Raw genomic sequence first — 18,652 nt, forward strand, 5'->3', positions numbered from 1 at the left:
ATTTTGAAGAAAATTAAGTATTCTTTTTAATTTTTTATTTTCTTTTACGTGTATGAAAGTTTTGCTTTCATGCATGTCTGTGTCCCTCATGCCTGCCTGGTGCCCTTGAAGAGCAGAAGAGGATGTCAGATCCTCTGGAATTGGAGTTACAGATGGTGATGAGCTGCCTTGTGGATGCTGGGAATCGAACCTGGATCCCCTGGAAGAGCAACCAGTGCTCTTAACTATAGAGCCATCTCTCTAGCACCTGTATTCATATGAAGAGACACCATGACCAAGACAACTCTTATAAAGGCAAACATTTAATTGGCACTGGCTTACAGTTTCAGAGGTTTAGTCCATTTAAATTATGCATGGTAGCATGCAGGCAGACATGGTGCTGGAGAAGGAGCTGAGAGTTAGTTCTGCATCTTGATTAGAAGGCTGCCAGGAGAAGACTGTCTTTCAGGCAGCTAGACACTTCCCCAGTGTCTTCACTGGCTGCAATATCTTTTTCTTCAATTCCTATTTCGTTGGCTCCTAAGAAATCAAGTACATCTGGCAAGTACATCTGGCTGTGTCTTCTTGACCATGGTAGAGGCAGAAGATGATACAGCTATGCGCTGATGACCCAGGAGCATGGCTTATGGCGGCTGGGGTCCTGACAGGCGCTTCTGTGATCTGTAAACATTTTCCATGCTTCCTTTCAGCTTTTAAAACTGTATACAATAAATACGCAATAAACACCTGTCTTAGTTAGGGTTTTACTGCTGTGAACAGACACCATGACCAAGGCAAGTCTTATAAAAAACAACATTTAATTGGGGCTGGCTTACAGGTTTAGAGGTTCAGTCCATTATCATCAAGGTGGGAGCATGGCAGTATCCAGGCAGGCATGGCGCAGGAGGAGCTGAGAGTTCTATGTCTTCATCCAAAGGCTGCTAGTGGAAGACTGACTTCCAGGCAACTAGGGTGAGGATCTTATGCCCACACCCACAGTGACACACCCACTCCAACCAGGTCACACCTATTCCAACAAGGCCACACCTTCAGATGGTGCCACTCCCTGGTCCAAGGATATACAAACCATCACAACACCAGACCTTATTTCTCAGAGCTAGGGACAGCCTAAGTACCCCTTGATCAACGTTCCTCATTTCTCCCTACTCCAAAACTGGCTTTCTTATTTAGTTTTTTATTTGCAATTTTGAAAAACACCCAGAATGTCCGAGTTAGTTTTAACTGTCAACTTGGCAGAGCCACCTGACGCAGTCATCTTAGAAGGCAGTCTCAATTGAGTAACTACCCAGATCAAACTAGACTGTGGGCATGCCTGTGGAAAGAATGTTCTGATTGTTAATTGGTATACGAGGGCCAAGGCCACTGTGGGCGACACCATTCCCTTTGCAGGATGGCCCAGGCTCTGTAAGCTAAGCATGAGCCTGAGCAAGCCGGCAGGCACTGCTCCTCCATGGTTTCTGCTTCAATTTCCTGCTTGGGTTTCTGCCCTGACTTCCCTCAATGATGAACTGTGACCAGGAAGTGTAAGCCAAATAAATGCGTTTTTCCCTAAAGCAGCTTTTGATCTGCATGGGCTTTTTTGGTTGTTTTGGGTCCTTTTATTTTTTCCAGCCACAGAGTGTGACTAGAAAACAGATTCTAGCCAAAGATGGCTAGATTGTAAAGAGGGTCGGGGAGTAGACGTAACCTGTGAGAGAAGCAGTGTTCTGTACTGTGTGGACCACGGTTGATCACCGCACCTGCCCAGCTATTGTTTGCTATTAACACTAAAAGATGCCAGGCAGGCACGGTGGCACAGACATTTAGCCCCAGCACTCAGGAGACAGCCTGGTCTATAAGGCGAGTTCCTGGACAGCCAGAGTTACACAGGCAGATAAATAAGCAGATACATAAACAAATGACATAGAATATGCCACCATGGCATCAGAGATGCAGCCCCTTCTTCAGGAGCCATAATCTCTCATTCCGCCTGTGGGGTTTTTTCTCTTGGGTTACTTGACCTGTGAAATGGAACAGTCTATCGTCCCAGTTGTCAGAGAGACACTCAGTCTTTCCCCAAGGATTTCATTACTTACCACAACAGAAATTACAAGTAGACACCATTACTAAAAGCACTTTTTAAAAAAGAAAAAGACTAGGAGGCTCCGGTGGTATCTCAGCTGGTAATGTGCTTACCTTGCAAGCATGAACAAGACTTGAGTTTGCTGCCTAGAATCCACACGTGGGACCCTTGTAACGCTAGTGTTGGGGAAGCAGAGGCAGGCAGATCCTTGGGGCTCTCTAGCCAGCCACCCCAGCTTAATCAGTGAGCCTCAGGCCAACTAGAGACCTCCAAGGTGAACAAGGCCTTAGGAACACCACCCATGGCATGCACATGCACTCACACTCACACACACACTCACACACACAACACAGTCACACACAGTCACACACACACATACACTCACACACACTCACACACACTCATACACACACACACATACACTCACACACACATACACACACATTCACTCACATACATTCACACACATACTCACACATTCACACACACAATCATACACATACACTCATACACACACACACAGATATGACTTCATTTTTATAAGCGCTGACTACATATAAACTCAGAAAGTATATGGTAGAAAACCATAAATGTTCATGACACATTTTTTTTTATTTTAAAATAAAGACTTTATGCTATTCTAAATATCAGAAAAGTGAGTGGGTGTAAAACTGACACAAAAAGGTACAAACTTTGGCGGAAATCAGGGTGGAACAGATCAGGAACAGGGTAATTTAACCTCCAATGAAAAGAAATGGTATCTGGCCCAAGAGATGGTCCAGTGGCTAAGCAGGCTTGCTGCCACAGCTGACAGCGGAAGTTCGACTCCCCAAACCCACACAGTGAAGGGGAGAGCTGATTTCTGCAAGTTGTCATCTGACCTCCGCCACCACATACACAAAGTAAATATTTAAAACCCCTTAAAAAGAAACCGTGTCTGTTCTATGACAGTGAAAGGAAGATGGAGGGTGAAGTGAGCAAATCGGAAGATTTAGGTAGGGCCAGGTTCTATTTTCTTTATGAAGCAGGAGATATGAAGAAGGATGGATGGATAATGGTAAGGGAGGATTTAAATGTCAGGTCCTGTAGACCTTTGGAAATTGTGTTTACGGTTGTGTATACACATTATTTTCTATAAATGTGATCACTTCTTAAAGGACTCTGTGATCGATTTTTCCTCAGACCTGGGAAGGTGTCCTCTAACACGAGCTATCTCTTAGCTTTGAGTGTGTGGGTGAGGTGGGGGAGCCTTGCTCGGCTTTGCAAGGTTTCCTGATGCATAGTTTGTTCCTTTGGCGCCATCCTGTGGTCAAATTAATGTACTACAAAATAAGTTAGGAATTGTGGCTCTAGTAGTTTCTTATTAGACTTGTAAAAAACTTGAGAGATTAGTTTCTCAGAAGTTATGAAAGTCAATAATTATTATATTTTCTTGTAGTTGAGGCACTCTCTCTATATATATGATAAACCATGGTCAGTCTTGGGTAGTTCTATTCTGGGAATTAAAAGTTTTTGGAAGGGAAACATCCCCTCTTCCTTAGAGGATTCCAGTGTGCAATCAAGTCCCAGAGCCTCTGGCTTAAGTCCTTAATCTTCACAGTGTGGTTTGTGGGCTAGTAGCATTGTGTCATCTGGAACTTGTTAGATACACAGGCTCTAACGTCCTGCCTCCAACTCCCGAGTCAGCCAGCACCACATGAATGTTAAGTTTTAAGGGCTGTCATGGACAAAGGGTCTCTAGAGTCCTCAGGTTAAGAGTGGTGCCCAGCAAGTAGGCGTTTCCTCTCCTCCCTCCTTTCCTCTCTCCCTTCCTTGCTTTCTCTCTTTCTTTCTTGTTGTTGCAAATATTTAATCTCAATCAGGGGTTTCTACCCAGCCTTTGATCATTCAGTTCTCAGTTAGACACACAACCTTTATATGCACTAGAGCTGGGTGGGTAGCTACCCTCTGAGCTATTAGAATCTATTTCCCCATTAATAACCCTGAGTTATAACTTGCCGTGTTCCATCTGGGCAGCTCTTAACTCCAGTTGGCCATTCCTTGTGGCCATGTTTTCATGAATCACCCACCCCATAGCATCTTCTCCTCTCTCCATATCCCCACCCCCCTCCCAGGGCTCCTGCCTCAGACTCCCAGCCAGGGAACCAAAACCCCACCTACCTCTCTTCTGCCCAGCTATAGGGTGTCAGCATCTTTATTCAACCAATAGTTTTAAGTTAAGGAGCAATGTATGTGTGGATTCACTAATCCCTGGAGGCAACCAGGCTTTGGGGGCCAGAATTTAGCATTACAACACATAGCAAAAGACAAAACCTCAGCTTCCTTCCTTCCTTCCTTCCTTCCTTCCTTCCTTCCTTCCTTCCTTCCTTCCTTCCTTCTTTCTTTCCTTCCTTCCTCTCTTTTTCTTGGTTTTATAACACAGTATTTGTCTGTATAGCTTCTTGGCTGTCCTGGAACTCTGTAACCAGGCTGGCCTCGAACTCAAGAGATCCACTTGCTTCTGCCTTCTAAATGCTGAGATTAAAGGCTGTGCCACCATGCCTGGCTGGGTTTCTCCTGCAGAACCTGTTACTCTATGACCCTGTGGGAAGACTTTTACTGTGAGAAATCCTGTCTTCTGCAGTGTCCTCACGATCTCCTTTAACGCATTTGAGGACAATAGCATTCTTCCCTCATTTCTTCTCTGAGCCCTTACCCTCCTAAACATCCCGTGTCTTAGGTCTATGTACAACACTTTTGCAGAACTTTTTTTCTGGTAATTCCACAATAAAAATGGCTGTCAGAACTGAGGGTGACCAATCTTCTGACTGTTAGAAGGCAACAAGGAGCCACAAGAAACTCTAGAAAGAAAAATGATTCTCTTCTATGTTTGTTATGTCATAACACATCTGTAAACTCAAAGTCCCCGTTCCTGCCCCTGCTACTGTCGCTTACTCTTTTCTGATTGGCTACATCATGCCTCCTGACATCCTTGCATGTTATGATCATTCCTTAAAACTAAGCAAGTTTCCCTGTTAGCCAGCCCCAGGCGAGTCCTTCTCTCCATACGTTAGCCTAACATCTCACTCCATCACCTGTCTTTGGGCTGCTGTGCCTGCCAACGGTACTCCACTCTGGCTTCCTTTGGGTCATTTGAACTACGTGTGTAGCTACCCCATCTTTGGGTGGCCATTTCATTTAAATCAGTGGTTCTCAACCTGTGGGCCATGACTCCTTTGGGGGTGTGTGTCATATGTCAGATGTTTACATTATGATTCATAATAGTAGCAAAATTACTGCTATGAAGTAGCACTTCAATCATTTTATGGCTGGGGGTGGGGGTCACCTCAACCTGAGGAGCTGTATTAAAGGGTCACAGCATTAGAAGTGTTGAGGACCACTGGTGTAGAGTCTTTCAGAGACATTCAGAGCCATCGTTTTCACCGGCCTCTTTACTTTAGGAATTGAAATCACCTAAACTTGGACAAAATTTCTTGCCTACAGGATGTACAGTGCCTCTGAGAGAATTTTGCGATATTTGTTGATTTTGAAAGCTGGGGATGGATCTGGAGAGAGGTCTAAGCTGCGAGGAGCACTTAGAGGACAGGGGTTCAAGTCCCAGCGCCCACAGAGCAGTCCAAAACCACCTGTAATTCCAATACCAGGGGAACCTGACTCCTTTTCTGGCCTACAAGGGCACCAGATGCTCATTGGCTTTTAAAACCATTTGATCAAAGGCACAAGGGTATTTTTATAAGGAACTTGCTCTTAGCTTTTTAAAGAAGGTGTGTTTAAATAAAATAGAATATAGATGGGTATAACCGATAAGGTAATGAGGTAAAGCTATCTGTTTTGAATGGATAGTGTGTTAAATACAATTAATGAATGAAACATAGGTCACAGATATACATTACCTCATTTTGTTCAAAAGAATGGTATACTGTCCATACAAACATATAAAACACAGGCTATATAGTGTCTAGTCTGTTCAAACAGTGTAATATAGAATCTGTACATATACACTATCTTGTCTATATATGTAGCACACAGCACAGGTCAGTTAACTGTATACTCTGGGTTGAATTCATTTTGCTACTTAGTTTTATAAGTAAAGTTTTATTGGGTCAGTGTGCCACTTTATTTACATACCTGTTCACAGCTGGTTTGGTCTTCAACAACAGAGGGCAGAGGGCCCTGCTGGGTGTTTGTTGAATGGGTTCTGATCATTAAGCTCCCTCAGAATCATGGAGACCAGCAAGAACTTCATAGATTTGTTTTCTTGTGGACTGCTTAGTGTCAGAGTACAGACCCTGGGAAGCCCTAGCAAGCTAGACTTGACCATCCATCTTTGATAGGTCACTTAAATTCAATGTGGCTGCACTGGAGAGAAGAGAGAGAGAAGTCCAGGACTCCCCAAGTCCATACTCAGGGTTCCAACATGAGGCTTGGCTTCCAGTGGGAAGCCAGAGATGTGTATGACTAAGCAGTCCTGGCCAAGGTGCGATTCCACCGGCACTGTCTGGGCTCCGGGCTCTCCTGCACGGCAGTCTAAGTCTGAACCAATGAAAACTCTTTCTGAGAGACAGGCTCCCTCTCTGGCTGCCTTCAGCCTTTTCCCTCTTCCAGCATTAGATTCCATGGGAAATGCGGATTTCCTGGGGGCCACTTGTCTAACTACTCTGATAGGCGAAGAAGATCAAAAGCAAGCGTCTCTTTGGAATAGTCTCATTCCCGCTAAGGTGGCTACATGCAGAACAGCTTCCTTTCGGTACACGCCTCTCCAGTCCGCTCAGTGTTTTGTCAACTGTGTTTACAGTGAAAGAAAACCCCTCCCTCCTTGCCCGTGGGAAAGGCCAACAGCCACGTAGACCTAGGAGGTCGCCAAGTTTTGTGGACAATAAAGGGGCAAGCTAGTTAGCCATTAACCAGCAGACAACATAATTTTGTTCCATTTTGACCTTGGTGCCTCTCTTTGCAGAAGGCCATTTCTGCCCTGGGAGGTAAGGCAGACGTCCCTTTCCTCTCTCTAACCGGATCTAACCGGATCCAGGCAGCAGCAGTTGGAATTGGGGCAGTTGGATCCCAGCCGCTTGAGGTAGAACAACGTGGCAGGCAACTTAGCAGCCAGTGGATCTGGGATGGGTGGGGTTGGTGATTCAAATTTACCTCGGCACCTTGCTATTTACTGGTGGCCTCTCGAGGCACTGACGCCCTTATTCTTTTATACTTAACGGCACAGAGTTGTGAAAGTATTAAAATATTTTGGGAAAGCTTGAGGAACACAGAGTTGTATGAGAACTAATGGGAAAGAAGAGGTCATTTGAGGTCAAGAGAGGGGATAACTGACAGCTATTAGGGTGAAGAACTTCCTACTTTCTCACCCAAAGCTAGTACTGATAGGTCAAAGTCACAGATTTAACTTCAAACAAACAAACGAAACAAAAGTTTGATTTGAAACAGGGTCTGACTATCCTAGGATGGCTTGGGATTCCCTATGTATCTCAGGCTGGCTTTGAATCTGCGACTTTCATACCCCAGCTTAGCACACTAAAGCTAACGCTGGCTGTCCAAGCTCAAGCAGTCCAGGCTCAAGCTCTCCTGACCCCGCCCCCTACCCTAAACCTCTCCGCCCAGGGGCTTCGTTCCGAAGCTTCTCTTTCCTATATAACTACCATTTAAGCTGTGCGTTCTCTCGGTTCTCTGCTCTCGGCTCCATCCTCTCTTAGACCTCTCTCTCAGTCTCCTTTGCCCTCTCTCTTCTTCTCTCGCTCTGCCGTCTCTCCCTTCTTGTCTCTCCTTTCATGGCCAGTTCAGTCTATATTTTCCCTCCCTGCTCTGGACTCTTCCAGATGCCTCTGCCTGTACTCTCCCTCTTATCTACAACAAAGACCTTCTCTTCAGCTATACCTTGGTGATTGCTTTGTGATCTCCACTTAGCAGACAACGTAAGGCAAGCCGTTGAGAAAGGATGTACTGGGGCTGGAGAGATGGTTCAGCGGTTAAGACCGCCTGCTGCTCTCACAGAAGACCCTAGTCTGTTTTTTAGCACCCACTTTGGGAGACTCATAATCTGCCTTTAACTCCAGTTTCAGGGATCCAACGCCCCCTAATGGCTTACATGGGCATTGCATTATGAGCACACATACACATGTAATTAAAAATTAAACATTAAATCTTTCCTTAAAAAATAGAAAAATCCCATATACAGTTACCAAACCCAGACACTATTATGAATGCCAAGAAGTGCATGTTGAAATGAGCCTGATGTGGCTGTCTCCTGAGAGGCCCTGCCAGAGCCTTACAAATACAAAGACGGATGCTCAGAAAACCACCGGGCTGAGCGTGGGGTCCCTAGTAGAGGATCTAGAGAAACATCCGAAGGAGTTGAAGGGGATTGCAATCTCATAGAAAGAACAACAATATCAACAATGTTAACCAACCAGTCCCCAAGAGCTCCCAGGGACTAAGTCATCAACAAAGGGATTACACATGGCTCCAGCTGCATACCCTGCAGAGGATGGCCTTGTCATGTATCAATGGGAGGAAAGGTCCTTGGTCCTATGAAGGCTCAATAGATGCCCCAGTGTAGGGGAATTGTGGACGGGGAGGTGGGAGTGGGTGGGTGGGTAGAGGAACACCCTCATAGAAGCAGAGGGAGGGAGGATGGGATAGGGGGTTTCTGGGTGGGGGGAAACCAGGAAAGGGATAACATTTGAAATGCAAATAAAGAAAATATCCAATTAAAAAAAAATCCCAGCACTGAGAAGATTAAGGGGACACAAAATCCCACCCCTAACCAAGAAGCTACTTGCAGCTGATACCTTCTGACAAGGGAAAATCAGTCACTCAAATGGAGTGACAACCACACTCTAGGGCAAATTCCATGCCCAAGAGAAGTTGCTATGCACAAAATAAACTCCATATTTTTGGGGGAAAAATAGAAAAAGAAAGTCAGTGTATTGCAAGAGAGGAAATGGGCAGAGGAAAGAGAGTGAGTTCACTAGCCCAAAGAGCTCCACGGAATGAAGGATTAGATTACGCTTTATGTAGCATATTTCGTGCTTTGGAGCTCATTTGCATAGTGTGGGCTTTTCTGAGCATGAGCTGTCTTGTCTACATATAACTTCATTAATCACTTGTCTCATCAGCCACTTAAATCTCCACACAGGTTTGTGTGTCTTAATATCCCGGGGAGGCATAGGTCACCTTCAGCCGCTCTGCAGTGCCTCTGCCAATGGTTTCAGCCAGTTTTAATCAGTCTTGGCTGTGTGTGCTCTGGCCTTTTTCTTTGCCAACGGTTTTTTTTTTTTTTTTTTTTTAATATGCTCATTTTGTGAGGCATTCTGGACCTCACTCCCCACCTCATGCTCACTGGGTGACAGGTATTCTGCAGTCAGGCCAACTTTAACCTCTTTTAAAAAACTTCAGCCGCTCAAACATTTTGTCCTTCAATGACTGATGGTGTGTGTGTGTGTGTGTGTGTGTGTGTGTGTGTGTGTGTAAGAGACAAACAGAGAAGTGGGGAAGGGCTTCTTCCTATAGAACCCTTAAACTCATAATCTTCCTGCCTCGGTTTCCCAAGTTCTGGAATTACAGACATGCAGCGCCATGCCTGACCTGTGAGTGAAGATTTAAAGAGGATGGTATGGCAAACACTTCCAAGTTTTGTTTCCATCTCATAGAAATATAAATCCAGAGGTCAGGGTCCGTGGAGAAAACCAGGAATACATTTTGCACTGAATTATAATATCCCATAGATGGCAAGAAAGGAGTTGTCTAGTGTAGAAAGTCCCACAGAGGATGCCCATCTAGTGGGATGAACAGATGTTGTTCTAAGACCAGCTCTAGGCATGAAGGGAAACAGCTGAGTTGACCAAGCCAACTCAGTCAGTCAAATGGGTTCTGCAGGGCAGGAGTGAGGATTAAAAAAAGAAAAAAGACAGTTAGACAACATGGTAGCATGAAAGTTTAATTTTTTTCCAGTCTGCCTTTACATCATTGTGGGTACATACAAAAAATATGGTCAGTCCTTAAGGCATAAACAAAGTAGTTGAGGAACAAAGCATAAATTAATTAGTCAAAGAACAAAAACATAAATAAAATAGTCAAGGGACAAGTAGGGTGAAAATCAAGGCAATACATAAAGTCCCATGGTCGCTATGTTTAGGGGTTTACCAGGATGGTGAGTACAACACATTCCTCAGCTGTATTTGCCTTGAGCCTACTTCATTGTCCCAACCCAGTATCAAATTCCTGCCAAATTTCTAGAAGCGGCCCCAAAAGCTCTCCACACTGAGTTGAACACTGGACTGGGCCCACTTAACAGGCACCAGGCTTGGTATTATGGAAAACTTCACTACTGCACAGAAAAGGAAAGAAAGAGAAAGAAAACTCACACTGGGAAGGTGCGAAAGGAGACTTCCCTTCCACGGAGGCAGTGCTGGGTGCTGCTTCGCATCCCGATGGCACTCTGCAGCTTACTGAGGGCACTTCATAGCACAGCCTAGCTCAGTCTTGTTCTACCTTTTCTTGGTACTATCCACTGCCAGATACTTACCCTACCTCCAGCCACATGGTGCAAACCCCAGAGCCAAGAAGACCAAGCAAATCCCTTCTTCACTATTCTGATCAAGTTCTCCTTCATTCCAAAGGAGTCCACCCCAGGTGGATCCATTTGTTTGCCACCAGAGGAGAGGGGCAGCTGAGACTTCACTCAGACTGGAAATAATGAAATCTCCCTGCAAAAGTGTCAGTAATGCCAGCCTTTCCTCTCACTAGTCGATTGCAAGGTGTCTTTCCCCCACCCCCATCCTGTAGCAGAGGTGCTGAGGTGTCAGAGGAAGCCAAGTGGAAACCTGGTGCGGTGCTGGGACTTTCAGCACCAGTCAATGGTTGTATGAGGATGAACCCCACCTCCTGGGAACCCACGGCTTTATCTGAAAATCTAAAATTTGTTTTGTTTCCTGTAAATCTATTATTGCTTCAAAATAAAACCTTTTTTTTCACCCCTAAACTTTGTTGTCTTTCTGTTTAACCTATTGTGATTGTGTGAGATGACGGTGTACGGTGAGTCGGGAGGGAGCAGAGAGAGGAAGACAGAGTCACAGAACTCGAATCGGCCTGGACTCATTCACCCTTGGGGTTGTTCTGTGGCTCGTTCTGTCTCTCTCTCTCTCTGAGACTGCACTTGAGATAAAAAGTGATCCCCAGTCTTTCAATGTCATCTCCTCCATTCTTCCAGTGCTGAAGGTCTGTCTGGGTAGAGGTGTTAGTGATTGGCGTTCCTCTTCCGGACCACAGACCAAGATCTATGGCTCTCCATGTTTGATATCTGGATTAGTGACAATGGCAGACCTGAGGGCTTAGGCTGGCTCCTCATCCCAGAGGCCACAGTTCCTCTTGGCTACAAGGTTTACTTTCCAGAGTGCATGAATCGCTGCAGTTACTCTCTTTAGAAGGTCATTGTTTTAAAAGTTATTATTTTTTTAAAATAATTTTTTGGAAAGCTCACAGAATAGGTCCAAAAGGTTCTTTTCATTCCACTTCCATGTGGCAATTTCAGACTTCCCCAGGTGAATACACACGGAAACAATAGTGTACCTGTTTCATAGGAGGAACGTCTTCTGTGATATGAATAGGCTTCCTCTCCTTGTTTCTTTTCTTCACTCTCCTATCACCAATATTCACTCTCCTGCTCAACACCATTTTCTCTCAAGGTGTGAGCATCCATATTTATGTGTGCACTGTGGTGAAAGGAAAGGGGTCCTGTATAAACTGATGCCATGACTACTCCATGGTATGGTTAAGGGGAAGGGTTTCTAAGATAGAGAATATACAGGGGCATCAGGAAGGGTCCAGGGCAGACAGAAAGGAGTACACTGGACATGTCCCGCTGAATGGACATGGCCAGGGATATTGAGGAAAGAGAGGAGAGTAGAAGAGGGTAGAGAATAAAGAAAAGCAGGAAGTTATAAGAAGGATAAATAGCTGGGTATAAGAAGGATGATAAATAGCTGGGTATAAGAAGAATAAATAGCTGGGTATAAGAAGGATAAATAGCTGGCAGGAGGGAAGCCCATGAGCTAGAGGGAATTTGGGGTCAAGGAGGCAGTGAGCAGGGCTAGGATGCTAGTATGGACTTTTATTTATTTATTTATTTATTTATTTATTTATTCATTTATTTATTTATTTATACTTATTCACTTTACATCCTGCTCACTGCCCCCTTCACTTCCTGGTCACTCCCTCCCACAGTCCTTCCCCTATTCCTCTTCCCCTTCTCTTCTGAGCAGGTGGAGGCACACCTCCCCCAGGTATCCCCCTACCCTGGCACTTCAAGTCTCTGTGAGGCTAGGTGCTTTCTCTTCCACTCATTCCAGACAAGGCAGCCCAGCTAGAAGAACATATCTCAGGTACAGGCAACAGGTTTTCAAATAGCCCCATTCCAGCTGTTTGGGACCCACACTTAGAAGACTAAGGATTCTAGCATGGACTTTGAAATGCTGACCGGCACCACAGGTATATGTTAATTGGGGAGTCATTTCCTTTATCATAGGTATATGTTAATTGGAGAGCCATAGATCCCTTTTGCCAGAGATGATGGCTCCTTTTGGTAGAGGGGAATTGAATTCCTAAGTTCCTGGGGAGTGCTGGCTTTCATCTAACCTCTGGAAATCCTTCTGTAGTCCCAGTTGAGCTGACCCTAGACTAAGTGGCCCTGCCCTGTAGGGGTTTAGTATGTGCTCAGCTACAGAATGGCACTTTTAGAGGGTGTGGCCCTGTTGGAGTAGGTGTGCCCTTGTTGGAGTAAGTGTGTCACTGTGGGAACAGGCTTTAAGACCCTCATCCTAGCAGCCTTCAGATGATGATGTAGAGCTCTCAGCTACTCCTGCACCATGCCTGCCTGGATGCTGCCATGCTCCCACCTTGATAATGGACTGACTTTTGAACCTATAAGCCAGCCCAAATTAAATGTTGTCCTTTTAAGAGTTGCCTTGGTCATTGTGTCTGTTCCCAGCAGCAAAACCCTAACTAAGACATGACCTTTTAAGGGGTACCCTTTGGGCCTGACAGATGATTCTGGCAGAATCAGGGTTTATAATAAAAATTAAGGTAAGATACAGAATCCTCATTGTTATATGCATCAACCTGAAATGCCTTGATCAGTCAGAAAGCACACCAGACTCTTGTCCTTTCCAAGTTCTAGTTTCCAATTTATCTGACCTAATTACAGAATTCATTTTTATACTTGGCATAAAGCTCTTTCTCCCTTCCAATTGCATGACCTATGGTGGCACTACACCCAGGCTGGGGAGGGATCATGCTCTCTTCCTTTCTCTCCTTCCTCTTTTACCTCTCTTCTCCCCTCACCCCATTGCTCTCAGAGTTTCCAGGAGGATGGTGATGTTAGGATAAAACCCCTTGGATGGTACTGTTTGTGGTCCTCTCCTCAGAGTCTGAACTCACTATAATGCCATTCATTTTGTGTGAATTTAATGGGTTTTTCATAAACTCAACTTTGATTCCCCTATATACAGAACTTCGTCTGCATATTACCCTAGTATGAGTTTTGCATTCTTTGGCTGGCCTATGGTAAGCATCTGTTTGGTGTTATCTCTCATTTTTTGAGGCCAGGTTTGCCTCATTGACCTGAGGTCACCAATTTGCCTGATCAGCAAGTCCTTGCTGTGTTATCTGCCTTTGCATCCCTAGCCCTAGCATTATAGTGTAGTACAATGGCTGACTTTTAAAAGTGGGTTTTAGGGAATTTCACCCAGGTCCTTATGCTGGCAAGACAACCAGTTTACCAAGTGAACTATCACCCCAGCCCTTTATATGGCTTTTGTTGAGATAAAAATTCTTCTTCCTCTTCTTCCACTGGGTTCTCTGAGCTCTGAGGGGAGGGGAGACATAGACATATCATTTAGTTAGACCTGTGTGTTCCAAGGTCTCTCTTTCTGCATAATGTCTGGTTCTGGGTCTCTGTATTTGTTCCCATCTGCTACAGAAGGAAGCTTCTCTGCTGATGGTTGAAAAAGGCACTGATCCATGAATATAGCATAAAATCACTAGGAGTCATTTTATTGATTCTTTTCCTTTTTTCTTCCTTTTTTAAAAAACAAATAATATTTGGTTTTAACCTTTACCTCTGGGCTATCTAGATTCTGGTTCTTTATCACCCAGGCAGTGTCAGGCACGGTTTCCATCTCACGGTGTGGGCAGTCAAATCAAACATCAGTTGGTTACTCCCTTAGGATCTGTGCCACTGTCACTTGAGCATATTTTGCAGGTAGGACCTCTTGTAGATCAAAGGTTTTGTGGTTGGGTTGGTGTTTACTTTTCTCTTTTGGTAGACCGCAGAGTACCTTTTTGTGTCATAGAAAGTAGACCATGAGTTGAGGGTTCTATGTAGGCACCAGTTCAACCTCTCCGTACTCATTGAGTTTGTGTGGGTGTTGACATCAGCAATGGGATCTTGTTGTCATTTTGAGGAGAGCAATCTATTGTCTTGGCAACAGCCTGGGTTGTTTGGGGATCCCCATGAGAACTTTTGACCAACAACTCAATTGGATGAAACCCAGTCCTGACACTGTTTCAATTTGATGACAAGGGATGGCCAGTAGGGTTTCAGTTTCCCTATTTGGAGACTTCATTAGGATCACTTTCATACATCATGGGGAGTTTCTGCTGCACTAGGATTCCATACTGCCCCTCAAATGCTCTTCAGGTATAGCTGCCTCTCCCCTCATTGCCTTTTCCAAACCCATCCCCTCTCCTCCTTCTCACCTGAGCCTCCTGTTGTCATTTTTCCCTCCCCCCAGATCCGGTCCATTTATAAAATTTATTCTGTTTCCCCTCCCAGGGAGATCCGTGTGTCTCCTCTGGTCCCTTCCTCTGTACTTAAGGACTGTAGCTTGGTCATTATTTTTTTAATGGCTAATATTCAGATAGAAGTAAATACATATTTATCTTTTTGGGTCTGGCTTACCTCATCCAGAATGATTTTTTTCTAGTTCCATCTATTTGCCTGTAATTTTAATGATGTCTTTGTTTGTTTGTTTTTGTAAGAGCTCAGAAATACTCCATTGTTTAAATGTACATTTTCCTTATCTATTCTTCTGTTGAGAATCATCTAGGTTGTTTCCAATTTCTGGCTATTATGAATAGAGCAGTGGCCGGGCGTGGTGGCGCACGCCTTTAATCCCAGCACTTGGGAGGCAGAGGCAGGCAGGTTTCTGAGTTCAAGGCCAGCCTGGTCTACAAAGTGAGTTCCAGAACAGCCAGGTCTACCCAGAGAAACCCTGTCTCGAAAAAAAAAAAAAAAAAAAAAAAAAAAAAATAGAGCAGCAATGAACATGGTTGACCAAGAGTCTGTGTGGTAAATGAAGCCCACGAGTAGTAGTTTGAATTCCCAACCAGCAATAGAAGAGTGCGCCATCTGTTCCACTTCCTTGCCAGCACCAACTGTTCTTGTATCATTGACCTTAGGCATCCTGACAGATTTAAGATAGAATCTCAAAGTGGTTTTGACTTGCATCTCCCTGATGGCTAAGAAAGCCAAACATTTGTTTAAGTGTTTCTGAAAGAAATTCGACTTTCTTCTATAAAGAATTCTCTGTTTAGTTCTGCATACCATTTTGAATTGAGTTATTGGGGGTTTTTTAATATCAAATTTCTTGAGTTCTTTATATATTTTGGATGTTAGCTTTCTATCAAACTTAGAGTTGGTAAAAAAAAAAAAAACAACCCCCCCCCCCAAAAAAAAACTTCTCCCATTCTATAGGCTACAGCTTTCTGAATAATAGTGTCTTTTTCCTTTCTGAAGCTTTTCAGTTTCATGAGGTATTATTTATTAATTATTGATCTTACTGCTTGTGTTAATGTTCTGTTCAGAAAGTGTTCTTCTGTGCCATTGAGTTCAATGTTGTTCCCCAATTTCGCTTTTATTAGGTACCTGTTTGCATGTTGAGGTCTTTGATCCACTTGGACTTGAATTTTGTTCGGGGTGATAGGTATAGATTTATTTGCATTCTTCTACAGGCAGCCATCCAGTTAGACCAGCACCATTTGTTGAAGATGCTTTGTCCCAGTGTGTAGTCTCTTTATCAAAATCAAGTGCCCATAGGTGTGTAGATTATGTCTGGGTCCCCAAGTTTATTCCATTCATCAACATGTCTGTTTTTATGCTAACACCACACTGTTTTTATTACTATAGCTTTGTAGTATAGCCTGAGATCAGGACTTGGAAGCCTTCATGTAGTTCTTGTTCAGGATTGTTTACAGCTCCTGAGTTGTTGTTGTTTTTTTGTTTTTTGTTTTTTGTATATGAACTTGAAATTTGTCTTTTTAAGATCTGTGAAAAATTATATCAGAATTTTGATGAGAATTGCATTGAATCTGTAGATTGCTTTTTGTCGGAAGGCCATTTTTACTATGTTAATCCTACCAATCTCAAATGGGATATCTTTCCATCTTCAATTTATTTCTTCAAAGACTTGAAGATTTATCATACAAGGCTTTCACTTGCTTGGTTAGAGTTGCCCCAAGATATTTTATGTGATTTGAGGCTTTGTGAAGGGTGTTGTGTCCCTGATTGTTTCCTCGGTCCATTTGGCATTTGTATATAGGAGGGCTACTGATTTTTGTTGTTGTTGTTGATTTGGGATCCAGCTCCTTTGTGGAAAGTGTTTATCAGCTGTAGGAGTTCCCTGGAAGAATTTTGAGGTTCATTTACATATACTGTCACGTGATCTGCAAATGAAGATACTTTGACTTCTTCCTTTCCTATTTGTATTGCCTTGATCTTCAGTTTTAGAGCAAGAATTTCTATCTTACTAAGAACAACAGAAGGGATGGGGAGATAGCTCAGTCAGTAAGTAATCTGAAGCATGAGGACCTGGGTGCAATTTCCCAGAACCCATATTTTAAAAAACAGGCATTGTCCTATGCTATATTTCTAGTCTTTTGAGGGACATTCTTTTGGTATCTCAGAACTTAAATATGACAACCAATATTTTCTTAATTGATAATGTCAAAAAAAAATGTCAGGGATGTCAAAGACCTGCTTGACATCCAGGGAGTAAACTGAGGCACAGTGAGGTGTGACCTCAGGGATTGGGGTAAGTGCTGAGAGTGGATGATGGTGGTCAGCACCAAGAGGGGCTGACAAAGGTTGGTCCAGTTAGCGACCAACTGGGGGGCAGGGGTGGTGCCATGGAAGCTGGCAATTAAAGAAATTACTCAGCAGACTTTCTCTGAGGGAACGAAGCTTGAGTCATTGGGGCTGGCACTCACTGTGGCCAGCAGAAAGCTCAGATGCTTTTTAACTCTTAGGGACTTGCAAGAAAGAAAAGGAGAGAGAAAATTCTTATGCATACACACAGAGTGGTTGCAGCAAAAGGCAGACTCCAAATACTTCTTACAAATACATACCACACATGCATACATACAGATGGACAGACATATTCAGATATTAAATAGATGAAGCAAAGCTCCAGCAAACAGACTCAAAGCATTTTACATATGCACATATACATATATATACACATACATACACATACATGGATACATGCATGCATGCATACATACATACATACATATAGTTGGTGGATGGAGCAAGCTCCAATAACACTGTATTTTTCTTCTATCGCTTATATATCCCAGCAAAATCTTTCAAGTAGTATAAAAGTACAATGTGATTACATTCTATTTTTCTTCTAGTGAAGACTATGAAAGAGCAGTATGTTCACCAAAGCCTTTACGAGAAAAAAACATTACATAGTGCAGGTAAAGAAGACAAATTATTCTCAAGCACCCACATAATCAAGCAACTTGTGATAGATTAACAGAGTGTGAGCAAGCAGGGTAGTTTTCTCAGCCAGTCTCTCTGACTGGATGGCAGCAATTTGTGGTTACAAAGGAAGGAGTAATTATTTTATTACTTATCTTTGAAGGTAATCTTATAAGAATCTTAAAAGAATCATAAATCCAAACTTTTACATGAAAGTCAGTCACACCTACTTTTAAAAAAAAATCCCCAGAATGCATATCTACTCGTCAGCACTTCTTAATAAATCATATCAGGAAGCCGAGGACAGAAATGGGTATAAGACATCAATCATCATCAATCCAGCCTCAGTGAGAGTCAGGTCTGCCAGCGCTGCCATCATTTTTGTTCCCTGACCTTAAAAAGTCCCTAGCTTAACTATCAAGAGTGTGCTTTCTGAACTTCAGATTGTTTCCTAAGCTTTTCTACATCAGAGTCAATAGCAAAACCATCTTAACCCAGTTTTACTTACAATTTAATTTTTCCAAATGCTTTCTAAGGGTGGCGGTCATTGCTGACCATCTACTTCTCTAAGTTTTTTTCTAGGGTGGTGGTTAAATCATTAATCTGTTCCAGCAGCAATACCTGAAAGAGAGCGAGCATTGTTATTGTGAGTGAGGGGCTGGAGGCCCCCTTAGGGTTTTCCTGCAATTCTTACATTAAGAAGGATGCGAAGGCAGCAAGCAGAGTGAAACTCCGTAACAGCATGAAGTCCTCAGGACACCTGGTACACAGGGCAGGGCAGCGCCTCTGTGAGGTGCTCCCTCTGTGAGGTGCTCCCATTG

Source organism: Mus caroli, chromosome 6 (genome assembly GCF_900094665.2).
Source record: "Mus caroli chromosome 6, CAROLI_EIJ_v1.1, whole genome shotgun sequence".
Lineage (NCBI taxonomy): Eukaryota > Metazoa > Chordata > Mammalia > Rodentia > Muridae > Mus > Mus caroli.